This window comes from Mobula birostris, chromosome 7, assembly GCF_030028105.1.
Source record: "Mobula birostris isolate sMobBir1 chromosome 7, sMobBir1.hap1, whole genome shotgun sequence".
NCBI lineage: Eukaryota > Metazoa > Chordata > Chondrichthyes > Myliobatiformes > Myliobatidae > Mobula > Mobula birostris.
The window spans coordinates 47,547,249-47,563,086 of NC_092376.1; the positions used below are offsets into that span (position 1 = coordinate 47,547,249).

The 15,838-nt window shown below is 40.3% G+C and overlaps 1 protein-coding gene across 4 annotated transcripts in view; it reads right to left on the reverse strand.

Moving 5' to 3' along the window:
* zmym2 (zinc finger, MYM-type 2) overlaps positions 1-15,838 on the reverse strand; it is a 152,558-nt gene that overhangs the window by 133,911 nt on the left and 2,809 nt on the right. Inside the window, exon 1 of one of the 4 annotated variants that reach the window (XM_072263076.1) lies at positions 1,660-1,764. The exons of the other annotated variants lie outside the window; for them this stretch is intronic. The gene's annotated coding sequence lies outside the window, so the exon portion shown is untranslated. Of the gene's footprint in view, positions 1-1,659; positions 1,765-15,838 lie in introns of those variants that run through there. 4 annotated transcript variants of the gene reach the window in all.

Sequence of the window (15,838 nt, forward strand, 5' to 3'; positions counted from 1 at the left end):
TTAGAGGTGCCCCATGTGTTGTACCATCTCTCCACCCTTTACTTTCCTCCTGAAAAACCAATTGTTTTTTCCTGTCTGTTTTGACAAAGGGTCCCAGACTTCAGGCATTAACAGTTTCTCGTTCCACAGATGCTGCTTGACCTATTTCATGCTTCCAATTTTTTTTTTTTTTTTTTTTTTTACAGGTCAGATTTCCAGCATTTACATTTTTTTTATTTCCATGATGTGAAGCCAAACAGGGAAAAAATGAATTTCCCATATGGAGATTGGTAGTAACCAATTATTAAGAATTCTCCATGGTAGAGCAGGGCCATTAGAGCTTCATTGAACTGAGCATATTTTCTGTTACAAGCAATTTTTCAATACATATAATTCCTGATTCAAAGAAACATCTTGAATAATTCATCCAGGTTATAATTTTATGAAAAAGGATATCTTAACAGAGCTGCACTTTGGGCAAGATGAATCAGTAATAACAGAACAAGCTAAGGTTGACTATAGAGTTAATCCACAAACATTTACTTTTCCAAGCTCCCCCTCAGAATATTCTACATGAAAAGAGAATGGTCAAATCATATTTATGTGGGGTATATTATGGAGTAAAAGATTCTGTGGATATCACTCAATTTCCTTCTTTGCCCCTTAACTTACTTGATATGCAAGCTGATGAATTCTGCAAGGGTCAATGACCATCTAAAACTTTTGCAAAGAATGACATTAACAATCTCCTCAAAAGTTTTAAGAATTGAGAAAGATAATGAGGAACAATGAAGGAGGAGGGTAATATTGAAAGGGAAAGGTTAGGAGACAAGACTAGTACAAGGCAGCATAATTTTGAAATTAGAACGGGCCAAGTCAGAGTGAAACCCAAAAATATTTTCCACGTAAAAGATTAGGAAAATCTGAATTCATTCATCAATAGGATGCCAGATCAAAAGAAGTTTACAAAACTGAAACCAACTGTGAAAACAAAATATGTCAGGTCTAAATTAAGGCGGCTTGGGAAATGAATAGTTAATACAATGAGGTCTGAAGTTCAGATCATGGACATATTGTTTAATAAAAATTAATAAGCACAAAGTATTCTAATATTCATAAATCCCCTTAAAGTTTAGCACAGACTTGAAAACAGACACAAACTTTATAGAGAAATCTATGAAATGGCATTTAAAAAAATCAGAATTCCGTATGATCCAAAAGAGCTTCAAACATAAACTATATACAGATGTTATCCCTCCGACAAGGAGCCTGATGGAGCTGGTCAGTTACTGGCTTTGGATGTTGTACAATATATCATAATTTTGATCAAGTCTTTTGCACCCTACCATCCATTCTATAGATGCCAAATTTAAAACTGCATCCATCAGGGTGATCAATTTCTACAATTTATGTTTTCATCTAAGGTTGACCAGAATATACATCACTTTAGCCAATTCAAATATTTTATTACTTTCCCCATATATTGCATTATGTACTATCCCACAGAACAGTAAATAATTGCATATGTAGCAAAAGAAAACAGGGATTATTACTTTGAAGATGACTTTAAAATAAGATGATTTTCTAACCTATGTACCATTCTGTAAACTCAGATGATAGAAATACTTAAGAGTCATTCACAGTTCAAGAAGGCATCAAAATTTCTTAATTAATTATTACCTCATAATCACCCTTGTGTTTCTTCTATTCTCAATATATACAAGTGGTAAAAATGACATCAATATTTAGATAATTATCCATGGTGTGAAAATTATTAAGCTATGCAAGTACTTTAATTTCAAGTCAACACTTTGGTTTGATTAGGGTTTTGTTCATGACCAACAAGACAACAGCAGCTGCTGATGCTAAAAGTGATTGGAAGAAAATTGCCTTTCACCATGTGCTCTTCATTCAATGCAGGTGCTCTGTGGAATAACAAAGTTGTATAATCAAATATTTCCAATGTTTTAAACAAACTGATTTCACCAAAGGATTTTGTTGATGATTTAAAGTAAATATTTGCCGAAATGCATCACCACAAAAAATAATTCTTATGTTGAATTGATCTAACCAAGTAAAACTAACATTTTATTTGGCTTTACAGAAATGCACTTTATAGGTAGGTGCAAAATATCTTAAATGTTATGCTTAAGCTAGGACAGTATTAGTTTTATAATAATAAACCTCTTGTTAAAGCAGCTCATCTACAGTACCAAAGAACAACTTTTATAGTGGCTACTAGAGTTCTACACATCTGTAGTAGTAAGAAATAACTCAAGGGAAAAAATAACTGGATCACTAAATACATTTAAAATATCTTGTGGATTTCGTATCACTGGAATGGAGTGATTGGCAGCTTTCCTCTCAGCTCATCATGGTGACAGCAATTAGGATTGATATACCGGAATGCAGCTGCCTTTCACAGCAAAGAGGAAGTGCCAGTAGAGTGTACGTGAACATGACACTCTCAGATAAAGATCTATAGAATGGGTGTTGCCAAATATACATGTGGCCAATTTGTCACAGGACTGAGAAGCATCAGTCATGCTCCAAAACAATAAAGATGAAAATTTAACAAAAAACCTGATGTTGGAAATCTTTAAAAAAAACTGTAAATGCAAGAATCAAGCAGCATCAGTTCTAGGACACTACAACAGAGCTAGTAATTTTAAAAAAAGGAAAACTGCTCTCTGTCACCCAGTTCTGACAGGGGTTTCAGGCCTGGAACTTAGACTTTATGTCTCTTTTCATATATGCTGCTTGGTCTATTGAGTGTTTACACCATTTTCTGTTGTTAGTTCAAAGTACATTTATTACCGATGTATACAACCATGAGATTTGTCTCCTTACAGGCAGCCATAAAACAAAGAAACATATTTAAAAAACTGTCAATCACCCAATGTGTAGAAAAAAATCCTACTACCAATAAAAGTAAGCAAATAACATTCAGAACTGATGTTCACAAAAGCGAGTCCACAGCCACGAAGCCAGCCATCACTGTAGCTGACTCAGAAGCCCATTAATTGCAAGCCACAGCCTCAATTCAGCGCAGAGATAAGTAAACTTTGCAGAGCAGTGAGCTGAGTGTATCCCTCAACTCCGGCCCCGACACCCTGACCTTTTCAAGCTGGTCCTCCAAACCTTGGGTTGCTCCTTGCTCTCGGAAGACATCAACCTTGCCATTTTGATATGTTCTTGGGCCCAGCCCCAACACCTCAACTCTGCCTCGCATCAAATTGCCTCCAAGTTTGCTCCAGCAATGGCCAAATATTGGTTCAATCCCCACTCTCAGGTCCGGGCTCCGCTGCCTCGACTCAGCCCGTATATGCCACAGTGCACCACAACTGTCCTGCACCTTCGAGACTTCAGTTCACACTGCAAAATTGCCAGGTCTTACTTTTTGAAAAGCTCAACCCAGAAAGGGATGTTACAGACTATTGATTGCTGTGATTGTATCAGAGAAAAAGTGTGATTAATACAGTAATTGATAGCTTTGTTTGCTACCAGCAAGTTGTCGTTGTGCTTCACCAGCGCCATCTTAAACCAAGTTATGTTCCCACACAAGCTATTGGAGAAAACATGTTACAAGCCAATATCAAGTACGTTTTTGTCACAGACAAATCCATTCTCTCAGCATCATATAGTCTTTCATCTGCATCCCTCTCTTCTCCTTCACAAGGACCCTTCTATTCTCTTAAGGTTTCCTGACATCTAGCCTTACTCTATATCCTACTAATTTGCCTTGAATTATTATCCATAGTTACCTGTATACTGAATTTGTTGTTGATTCTTTGTATACAATATCATGAAGACACAAGATATTTTTATTCATCAAACATTGCTTCAAATCAAACACAAATTAAGTTTATTTGTCCATTTTAACCAGAAGCTAAGCAGCTTGCTGACATTGGAAATTTTAATGTTTGGTCATCAAAATTCCAAAGAGGTCGTATGCATTTCTGTTCATGGGGATAATATTAAGCTGGACACAGAGCATGTAATTTTCTCTCCCACAGAGCTGTGATTTAGCTTCTATTTTGATTAGCATTTTGAGGCAGCCGTTTTTCCTTCCCATTTCCAATAACTTATAAGTGCAGTTACTTTACATTAGTGCCGATCTAACAAAGCACAGAACAATTACTTGCCAGCAATGTTAAGAGTTCTTTCAAATAAACCTAAATGTGCTGTTTGAAAGTTAACACAGGAGTCTGTGGTTTAGAATGGGTTGAGAAAATAAGCCTCTCTGGGATAACCCAGAAATAGCAAAGTTCTTTCAAAATCAGATATTGGATCCCACATTTGACTCAGTAACTTTTATTGTAGCATTTTTATCCTGCCTCTTACAACCTCAAGTTTTGCTCTTCCATTTTATGTCTTCTTTTCTATTACAGGTTAACGAAATAGTATCTCGCATCTCATTACAAATAATACTATGACCTTGCTGTATTTTTTGTGGATACATAATATACAACTGTGCAGAACAGCGAATAGCAAAGTTTACTCAATATTAACGTACATTAAATAACAAGAAGAATCTCACAAGATGCTAAAATTCCATTGCAAAAACAAAACAATATTGACGTGCCGTAAAAGTTAAAAGAGTAAATTTTCTGTGTTAAATTTATATGGGCAGCTTTCACTAAAAACAAGAATGAATACTAGAATCTTTAATGGTAAACACCATCACAAAGATCTACTAGTCACGAGATGTTGAACATATTTCTAGCTGATTCCTTGTAACTTACCGAACACAATCTCCATAATATAGAATGAATAAGTTAGTAGTGAATGGGAAATTTCAATGATGATCTGAAGATTTGAAACAGGCATCTAAAAGCCTAATTTTACAGTATGTTGAAGAAAATAACTATTTTCAGTAACATTCATGGAGTAAAGACCACTAGCTTTATGTCAAGAGGGATAGGACTAAAGAACTGAGAAATTGCTTTGTGTTTTCATAGAACCTTGGTTCGGCTTCACCAGGGAGTACAGTGCAAAGTTCTGGAATACATGGCACATGACAGTATCTGGAGATATTAAAGAAGATGCCAAAGAATGTCAGGATGATACGCCAAGACACAAAATATAACTAACAGTCAAGTTTCTCTTCTCCAAACAATAGCTAAGAAGTGAACTGATAATTGTCTCTAAAGGTGATGGAGTTTTCTGGTGCAGATCAGGCATTTCCACTTACAAGGATCTCAAAAGCTCGAGACCACAAATGTCACTAATAAAACAAATCCAGAAATTCAGTGAAAACTGAAAATTGATGTAAAAGTGGAAGGTTCTATATTAAAGAGGCTTTAACTGGATACCAGATAAAAACGGGTCATACGGGCAGGGCTGGGAATGGACCCAAGTGCAAGACACAGACACTGAAGTACCAGGGACAGGACTAGGATACAGGGCGATGGCAAGGACATGGACAGGAAAACCAGGAACAGGACTGAACAAGAGAGCTAGGAGCCCGAGCTTGGACTCTGAGTCAGAGACTGGACAAGGACCCAGTACCTGGGTCTTGCCTCTGACTCGGACCACAGAACTAGGCAAGGACGAGGCTTGGCTGGCAGGCAGGACGAGGCAGAACTCTACAGGCTTGAAGCTTGAGGCTAGAGGCTTGGCTTGGCAAGAGGCTAGCGGCTAGAGACTTGGCTTGGCTTGGCAAGAGACTAGAGGCTGGAGTCTTCAGGCTCGGGGCTAGGCAGGAGGCTGGAGTCTTCAGTCTAGAGGCTAGGCAAGAGGCCAGGCGAGGCTGGAGGCAGGAGACTTGAGGCGAGGCGAGGCTGGAGGCAGGAGACTTGAGGTTGGAGACGGCAGGAGGCAGGAGACTTGAGACTTGAGGCGAGGCTTGGCTCCTCCTGGGCAGGGTGCGGATCACCACCCGACAGAGGCAAGGGACAGGAAGGGACAGGACGAACCCCAGGTAACGGCAGGACGGCCTGGCTTACCTGAGCGAAGGCAAGGGACAGGAAGGCAGATAGATAAAGGGTGACTCCAGCACCAGACAGCAAGACAAGGCAAGGCTACAGGCAAAGCAAGGCAAGACAAGAACTTCAGGCGAAGCGAGAGTTACTGGCAAGACAAGGCAGGGTTTCTGGCAAAGCAAGGCGAGACAGAACTTCAGGCGAGGCGAGAGTTAGCGGCAAGACAAGGCAGGGCTTCAGGCGAAGAACTAGAAGGCGGGGAAGGGATACAAGGGATAAGGACAAGAACAATCCAGCAGCCACGTCCTGGTCTCTGGAGGCATTTATGCAGCCAGCCCCAACTAGCATCAGCTGACTCAATCAGAGCTCAACAAGACAGAAACAGGGTAGATAGGAAAACCTGGAGCAAGGGTCGATGGACCGGACCGTGAACCGGAATATGGACTTCACGGACCAGACTATGACAACAGCAAGTTTGAAGGCTTTTCTTGTTTTCCTCTATAATTACATATCTTTTGGCAAAATGTTCTTAATCTCAACAAATTGCTTCTCATTCCCACCTGTTCTTACCAGCCATGCTCAAAGATGATGTTTGATTTCAAAATGTTTTTAGAATAATTAATTTAGCATTGAAGAGGAAACTACAATTTCATCCCCTCATATCTCAGAGATTGGAATATTTGACAAATGCAAACTCTTAGAATCAAATTGTTCTTTACTAAAAATATGTGATTAAATTCATTGGATTTCTATTTTGAAAATGTAAATATCAGAAATACTAACTATTCTAAACCAGTTCCCTTTATTCTGCCGCAACTAGACTTTTAAGGCTTATCGGCCGATGTCTGTAAAGAAGCATGAAATGGACACTTCAATTTCACCCAGTTTGTTTTGAATACAGAGTTTTCATTACAGTAGAGCATTTGAAGTTTATGTACCAACTCTTTTTTTGAATTTTGAAATTATTTCATTAAACTCATTGGGAGATTATTATTTTCAAGGAAAAACAGCAGATGGAAATTTTCAGAAAGCAGTTTGAAGAGGTTGTGGGAACTTAGTGACAAATGAGTAGTTACAGTGCATGTCTTTGTATGTAAACAGGACAATATATAATGCAAACATAAAAGTGAAATGTGGAATTTAATGTTAAAGCAGAATACAGTATATTCAATGGTATTGGATAAAATACTACTAATCAATATTTAACCAAGTAACATTACAAACTATCATTCACCTTTGAAAAACGCTTGTGGAAATGTGATCATACAAATAGGACTAGTAACAAGATATATAGTCACAGGGCGAATATCTGAATGATTTAATAAGTTAAAATTGTGAAAGAACACAACTGACAGTGTGCCAATTGTTAGAACCCTAGCTACAGGACCACTACCATGAAAGTTAGACATTTTTTTTTGGTTACTTAGGCAAGAGTTTATTTATAACTGGCTCTAAATCCGAGTCAAGCACTATGTGAAGAACTAGCTAGGCACTTGGAAAGGAATGCAAGAAAATGGAAAGTGTTTCAACTGCCAGAACTATGAATTTCTCTGGTCATGGAAAATAAAAATGAGTGAGAGAAAAAGAACAGCAAGAGGAAATTTAACTGAAAAAAAGAACAAAAATATCCAAACATTGTAGTAAAAAAAATCAAAAACTTGTCATTGCTATTTTGTAAAATACAAAGTTGGTTTATCATTGTCACATGTACCAAGGTACAGTAAAAAAAGTTTGTTTTGCATGCCATAAAGATCTTTTCATCACATCAGTGCACTGAGGTAAACAATGACAGAACACAGAACAAAGTGTTACAGTTACAGAGATGTACAGTGCAGGTACAAATCTATCACTTTGATTTACTTATTGTCATTGCATGCATGCTCTTTAAGGAAGGAGGAAGGCAGCAGAAAGGAAATTATTGACCAGTTAGCCTGACCTCAGTGGTTGAGAAGATGCTGGAGTCAATTGTTCAGGATGAGATTATGGAGTACTTGGTGACAGGACAAGATAGGACAAAGTCAGCATCGTTTCCTTAAGGGAAAATCTTGCTCAGCGAACCTGTTGGAATTATTTGAGGAGATTACAAGTAGGATAGATAAAGTGGATGTAGTGGATGTTGTATACTTGGACTTTCAGAAGGTCTTTGACAAGGTGCCACACATGAGGCTGCTTACCAAGTTAAGAGTTCATGGTATCACAGGAAAGTTACTGGCATGGTTAGAGCATTGGCTGATTGGTAGGAGGCAGCCAGTAGGAATAAAAGCATCTTTTCCTGGTTGGCTGCCAGTGACTAGTGGTGTTCTGCAGGGGTCAGTGTTGCATCTGCTTTTTTTAAATTCCAAATTATCAATTATTTAGATGATGGAATAGATGGCTTTGTTGCCAAGTTTGCAGATGATACGAAAATTGGTGGTGGGGCAGGTAGTGTTGAGGAAACAGGTAGACTGCAGAAGGACTTAGACAGATTAGGAGAATGGGCAAGAAAGTGGCAAATGAAATACAATGTTGGAAAATGCATGGCCATGCACTTTGGTAGATGAACTAAATGAGTAGACTGTTTTCTAAATGGGGAGAAAAATGCAAAAGTCTGAAATGTAAAGGGACTTGGGAGTCCTTGTGCAGAACAACCTAAACGTTAACTTGCAGGTAGAGTCGGTGGTGAGGAAGGCAGATGCAATGTTAGCATTCATTTCAAGAGGTCTTGAATAGAAGAACAGGGATGTGATGCTGAGGATTTATAAGGCACTGGTGAGGCCTCACCTTGAGGACTGTGAATAGTTTTGGGCTCCTGATCTTAGGAAAGATGTGCTGGCATTGGAAAGGGTTCAGTGAAGGTTCACAAGGATGATTCTGGAGATAAAAGGGTTACCATACAAGGAATGTTTGATAGCTCTGGGTCCGTACTCCCTGAAATTTAGAAGGATGAGAGAGGGATCTCAATGAAACCTTCCAAATGTTGAAAGGCCTAGACATGGCAGATGTAGAAAGGATGTTTCCCCATGGTGGGGGAGTGTAGGACAAGGGAGCACAGCCTCAGGACAGAGTGGTGTCATTTAAAACAGAAATGCCAAAACATTTATTCAGACAGAAGGTGATGAATTTGTGGAATTTATTACCACAAGCAGCTATGGAGGCTAGTCTTTGGGTATATTTAAGGCAGAGCTTGATAGGTTCTTGATTGGGCACGGCATCAAAGGTTACAGGGAGAAGGCCAGACAGTGGGGCTGAGGAGGGGGGAAAAAAAGGATCGGCCAATTTTCGAAAGACGGAGCACACTCGATGGGCCAAAAGGCCTAATTCTGCTCCTATTTCTTATTGAGTTGAAATGCAGAAAAGTGTTAAATTGACGCAAGCAATGACATAAAAGGGAAATGGGGGGGCAGGTGAGCAAAGTGGTGCTTAGGGAAAGTAACTGTTCCTGAACCAGGTGGTCCTGGCGTAGATACTATGTAGCCTCTTCCCTAATGGAAGTGGGACAAAAAGTCCATGAGTAGGGTGTGTGGACATCCTTCCTGTTACTGGCCCTTTCTGTCCATATCAGGAGGCGGTGAAGATAGTGACACAATGCAGCGCATGCGGCCTCTCCGGTGAATGATATCTATAATCTGTCAAGAAGGGGACCATGCACAATTCTGATTGGATGGAGAGAGATGTGAGAGTATGGAGGAACATCTGGAGAAACTTCTGAAATGCCCGCTTCGCTGCCGCTGCTACTGTGTGGTAACCGGAATCTCTGGAGCAGAAGTCCCCGAATCCTCAGCTTTGCTTGTTTCAGCGGCCGGAGCTAGGTCGAAGGCGCTCGGCAGAGGATGGCACTCAGGAGGCTGTATCAGAGGGGCTGGTTGGAGGCTCGAAGTTTTCGGATGGACGGACTCGGTGTCGGCTGTGGTCGGCTGCTTCCAAGGCATCGGCAGTTGTCGGTGCCTTAGAGGTTTATGGCAGGGAGATTCCCCCTTTTGCCACCTGCTATCGGGGACTCGGGAATCGATCGACTCAGGACTTTGAGACTTTTTTTTTACCGTGCCCATGGTCTGCTCTTCATCAAATTATGGTATTGTTTTGCACTGCTGTAACTATATGTTATAATTATGTGGTTCTGTCAGTGTTAGTTTTTGGTTTGTCCTGTTTTCTGTGATATCACTCTGGAGGAACATTATATCATTTCTTAATGCTTATATGCATTTCTAAATGACAATAAAAGAGGACTGAGTGTTCTCATAATCTAATCTATGTGCCCTTGATGGTGGGTGGGCTGGTGCCAGTGATGCGCTGGGCAGTTTTCAGTAAAGGTCAGGTAGTGCCTTCCGTGTCCAGCACAGTGCAGTGATGTAACTTGTTATGATGCTCTCTACTGTGCATCTGTAGAATGACATGAGCATGGAGCTGACATCCAGCTCCCTTAAGCCTCCTCAGAAAGTAAAGACATTGGTGAGTTTTCTTGACTGCATCAGTTGGTTTCTGGGACCATGAGAGATTGTGCAAAATGTGCACTCCCAGGTGTCTGAAAACTGCTTGCAGTTTCCACTGCTGTGCTGCCAATATAAAGGGAGGTATGGATGGTGAGAGCTCTCCTGAAGTTAATAACCATCTCCTTTGTCTTCTCGACATTAGAGAAAAGGTTATTTGCAAGGCACCGAGCCTCAAGCTCTTCCACCTCCTCTCTATAGGCCGTCTGATCATTGTTGGTGATGAGCCCACCGGTGTGTCATCGCAAACTTGCCAATGTGATTGCTCAGGTGCTTGGCCCTGCAGTCATATGTGAGCAGAGTATACAGCAATGGGGGTCACCCGCGTTAGGGATGATGGGGAGGGAGAAGCTGTTGTGCATCGTGACTTATCTGGGGTCTGCTGGTTAGGAAGTCCAACACCCAGTTGCACAGTGGTGCATTCAGACCAAGCAGTAGGAGCTTGTTTACCAGGGTCTGTGGGACAACACTGTTGATTGCTGAACTGAAATCCAGAAACAGCATTTTGATAAAAGTGTCCTTGTTCTTTGAGCTGTGTCAGGGCCAGGTGCATGACAGATGCTATGGCACCTGTCAGAGTGGTTCTGTCGGTAAGCATATTGGTGAGAGTCCAATGTCGCAGGGATGCCACTACTTCACAACTTGAAAGAACGTTATAGTTACGCAATCATAAGAATATTTTCATACAGAATTAGAGGAAACATTACATATTGGCCATGTTTTCTATCAAACAGTAAAAATTTGAGCAAATTTGTATGCAGATTTGGGAAAAGGTGGGGGAAGTCGGGAGAATGCACACAAGTTCTCACTGAAGGTTCAGCAGTCAAATGGATGATCAGCTCTAAGTTCCTTGCCATCAGAGGAACTATCCTGTGCCAAACACATTGATACAATCATGAAGAAGGTGCCTCAGCAGCTTTACTTTGCTAGGAGTTTGTGGGGATGTGACATGTCATCACAGACACTTGCAACTTTCTATAGATGTATGGCGGAGAGCATTCTAACTGGTTGCATCATAGCCTGGTATGGAGCCTCCAACGTACAGGATTACAAGAGGCTGCAGAGGGTTGTAGACTCAGCTACGGACACAACCCTACCCGCCCTTAAGGACCATCTTTAAAGACCCACCCCCACATCTGGGTCATGCATACTTCATGTTGCTACTATGGGGGAAGGAGGTACAGGTGGCCCCCGTTTTTTCAACGTTCACTTTACGACACCTCGCTGTTATGAAAGACATACATTAGTTACCTGTTTTCGCTAACAGGTGTTTTCACTGTTACGAAAAAAGGCAGCACGTGCCCGAACAGCCAAGCTCCTGCCCCGGAACTGCATTCTAGCCGGCATTGCTTAAATACGTGCCTTATCTCGATTTATTTTGTGCATCCGTTAGCAAGATGAGTTCTAAGGTATCGGAAAAGCCTAAGAGAGCTCGTAAGGGTGTTATACTTAGCGTAAACTAGACACAATTAAGCATTTTGATCGTGGTGAATGAAGTAAGGATATTGTCTGCACGTTGAACTTGCCTCAGTCCACCATTCGCACTATTTATACGCAGAGAGAAAGAATTTTGAAAGCTGCCGATGTTACTATTGGTTCTGCTCGTAGCAAAATGGTCTCTCTTAGTCCGCATCCAATAATGGATAGAATAGAAAGTCTATTGCTTGAGTGGATTGATGGGTGTACAAAGCGTGCTGTTCTGCTAAGTTTTCTTGTACTTAAGGAGAAATCAGTCAGTCTTTTTAATAAGCTGAAACAGAAAGCACTGGGCGATGGTGATGAAACTGTTGTGAAAGTGGAATTTAAAGGTAGTCATGGGTGGTTTGATCGGTTTCTGAGGCGAGGGCGGCTTCATAGTTTAAGCAGTGGTCCCCAACCTCCGGGCCGCGAAGTAGTGCAGCAGTAGTCGGGATGCATGCAGCACATCTTTAAGAAAAAAGCTGAAATAAACAAGCTAATTAATCAGGTGCCGCACGGCAAGTAAATGTCAGCCCAGATCAGAGGCGATTGCCGATTGCGTCAGGTGCTTATTTGTATAAGCAAGTGTTTAACTGTGACGAAACTGCAATTTATTGGAGTCTTCCCAATTCCGGTAAGCAATACTACACTGTACATACATTATTTCTACTTTATATAGGCTGTGTATTTTTATGTGTTATTTGGTATGATTTGGCAGCTTCATGGCTGAAAGGTTACTGGAGAGAGAGTTTCTGCCGAGAGCGCTTCTGCGAGATTTTCGCTGCGCTAGACAGTACTGCAGAAAAGTATTTCTACTTTATATAGGCTGTGTATTTATCATATAATTCCTGGTTTTACTATATGTTACTATTATTTTAGGTTTTATGTATTATTTGGCATAATTCTGGTTTTTTGGGCCTGGGAACGCTCAAAATTTTTTTCCATATTAATAAATGGTAAATGCTTCTTCACTTTACAACATTCCGGCTTACGAACCATTTCATAGGAACGCCCTACCTTCGGAGAGTGGGGGAAACCTGTACAGAAAGTTGAAGACCCACGCTCAACGTTTTAAGAACGGCTTCTTCCCCTCACCATCAGATTTCTGACTGGTCTATAAACACTGCCTCACTATGCATCTTTTGCACAATTTTGTGACTTAATAAGTTCTATGTCTTGCACTCTGCTGCTGCAGCAAAACAACAAATTTCACAACGTTTGTGATAATAAACCCAATTCTCTTATTGGTAACTGAAAATGCAACTGCTTCAGTATGGAATTGGACAGTAATAATACAAAAAGGAGGATAGCATTCTATTAGGGGAGACTTCCTTGTTTCCAGCTCAAGCAGGGAATTGAGTGTAGTGATGCACGACATTTTTGTAGGCGTGTTAGATCTACAAACCAAATTACTGCTGATGGTACACTCACAAGAAACAAATTTAATTTTTTTTATCTACACATATTTTCAGTCACACTGAAATAACACCCATTCCACAACTTTTGGTCCTTGAGTCACCTTCTCCTCATTGCTCCCTCGATGTTTCACTTGCCACATCTGCACTTTGCTAAGGACCTTAACATCTCCTATATGCTCTTTAAAGCATGCGAGACTCCCTCTGATTGTTGAGAAAGATTTTACATTTGGACAGCCCAAATGAAAATTAACAGTTACCAAAAACAAGTGGGGCACCTGCAGTAAACAGCAAATGACAGGCGGCAAATCTAGTTGCGATCCATGAGGCTGTAACTAGTAGAATAGATAAGGGCATATTAGTTGACATGGTGCCCATACAAGAAATCATTAACTAAAATTTAGACTACATGGTATAGGGAACAGTGTACTGACGTGCACCAAGGAATGATCAATAGACAAAAAAAACCCAGGAAAATATGAGTCATTTTCAGTTTTGAAGGTCATGATTTGCAGGGATCAATACTGGCATCCTAACTGCTCACATCCACAATGATTTGGAAGAGGGGATAAAGTGTAACAGATTATGATTGCTGATGGTACAAAGCTGGGTGGTAGTGTGGGCTGCAAGGAAAATAGATGTGTTATGTAAATGAGAAAGGACATGAATGATGGAATGTCAAAGTAAAAAATGGAGTCATTCACTTTGTTGAAAAATATTGAAGTATGCAGCAATGTTTAAATCATGAAATAATGAAAATTATGACTGTCCAGAGCAACCTTTAATTCCTTGTGCACAAAATGGCACAAAGTTAACATGCAGATTAACAAGCAATTATGATTTTGACATCTGAAGAAAGATCAAACAGAGAGGCCTCTCAAGTTTAAGAGAATGAGGTGATCTCACTGAAATGTACCAAAATTCCTCAATGGCTTGAGGTGGTGGTGGGGAGGGGGGGGGGGGGAATGAACATCTGATGTTCTTCCCAACACGTCTATGCAAAATCAAAAGGTAAATGACAGCACTCTTCTATGTCCAGAGCAATTATCTATCTAAGAGAACTGTGAAAGCTCAATTGCACAACAGACAGAATATTTTTTAAGAAGAAAGAGATGTGGGAAGTGGCACTGATACAAAGGATCAGCTACGATCTCACTGAATGGCAAGCAAGTATGTGGGATTGATAGGTTTGCTGCTATTTGCTATGTTCATTCTTCAAGCAAAGGGATTTAAATCAGGTCCTTGCTTTACATGTTGTGGTAATCTGCTGAATATTTCAGGCCTTCTCTGCTTTTAATACAGATTTCCTGCACATGCAGTGTTAATTCAATTTGTAAAGTTAAAACAAGTATTAGGATTACATAGAGCATGAACTAATAATAAATTTTGTGGGATTGAAGCAAACCTTACTGGTGGCTGAGCAGCTGGAGAGGAGTAGTGAGATGGTTCAGAAGAAAATCTCAATACGCTTTGCATATGACAAGTGCAGGAAGTTCCATCTCACAGGTCAAACAGGAATTACATATTCTTAAATAGGGACTAAATCCAGCAGGTTTCCATGGAATATTATTTGGTGAACAAGGATCACAAGCTTTAGGATACTTAGGAAAATGGACAAGGATCAATCAAGTATAAAATATTTAGCAAGGGGAGTGCAACTTCCAATGAACGTGTACAGACTATTCAATGGCTTTTCAGAGGTTTTGAATACATATCATGCAGCAACTACTTAGACTCCCGTTGAGACTTCAGAAGGAATATTGTGTACAGATCTTGTCTTGGAAAATGTACACATGGATAGAGGAATGCAACAAAGGTTCACCAGATTGATTCCTGGGGTTAAGTAGGGAACAGCGTGACCAGGATGGTGTCTGGAAATTGCCTTTTGAGGATAGATTAAGCAGGCAAGGCCTTCTGGATTTTAGAATTTAGAAGAATTAAGTGGCGACATACCCCGAACAAAATCCTTACTCGGTTTGATAATATGGAAGCAGAGGTAATGTTTTTCTACAGCTGAGAAGTCCGGAACCAATGTCATAACGACAAAAATAAATATTTCATTGTTTTTTTTTGCACCATCTCAATGATTAGTCTGATGGCATGCAGGCTCAGCTTTTTTTTTGGTACCTTGGCATATGTGATATTGAGCCAATAGTCAAGGGATCAAAGAACTCAGGTCTGAGACAAAGAAAAAAGATCACGCAGAGAATCTCCAGATTCCTCAGCCCTAGAAGGGTGATAGAAGCTAAATTGTTGATCCATGCAGGACAAGTATGAAGGCTTTCAGACACTAAAGGAATTGGGTGATATGAAGTCAATCCATGAAAGTGGCACTGAGACAGAAAGTCACTCATTACCTTATTGAATGACAACAGGCAAGGATAGGTTTTATATTGCTAACGCTAGTCTGGAATTGGAAGATGTTTGAGAAACTGCTCTGAATTTTTTCAGTTACAAAGGCTAATTTAAGAGCTGCATGAACACATGACTAACAGATGAAATATCCAACTTTCAGAATGGAGCAAAGTGTATTCAGAGGACTAAAACTCTCATTGCAGTTGGTAATACTCAGTAGTAATCCCAAAATCCACAGGTG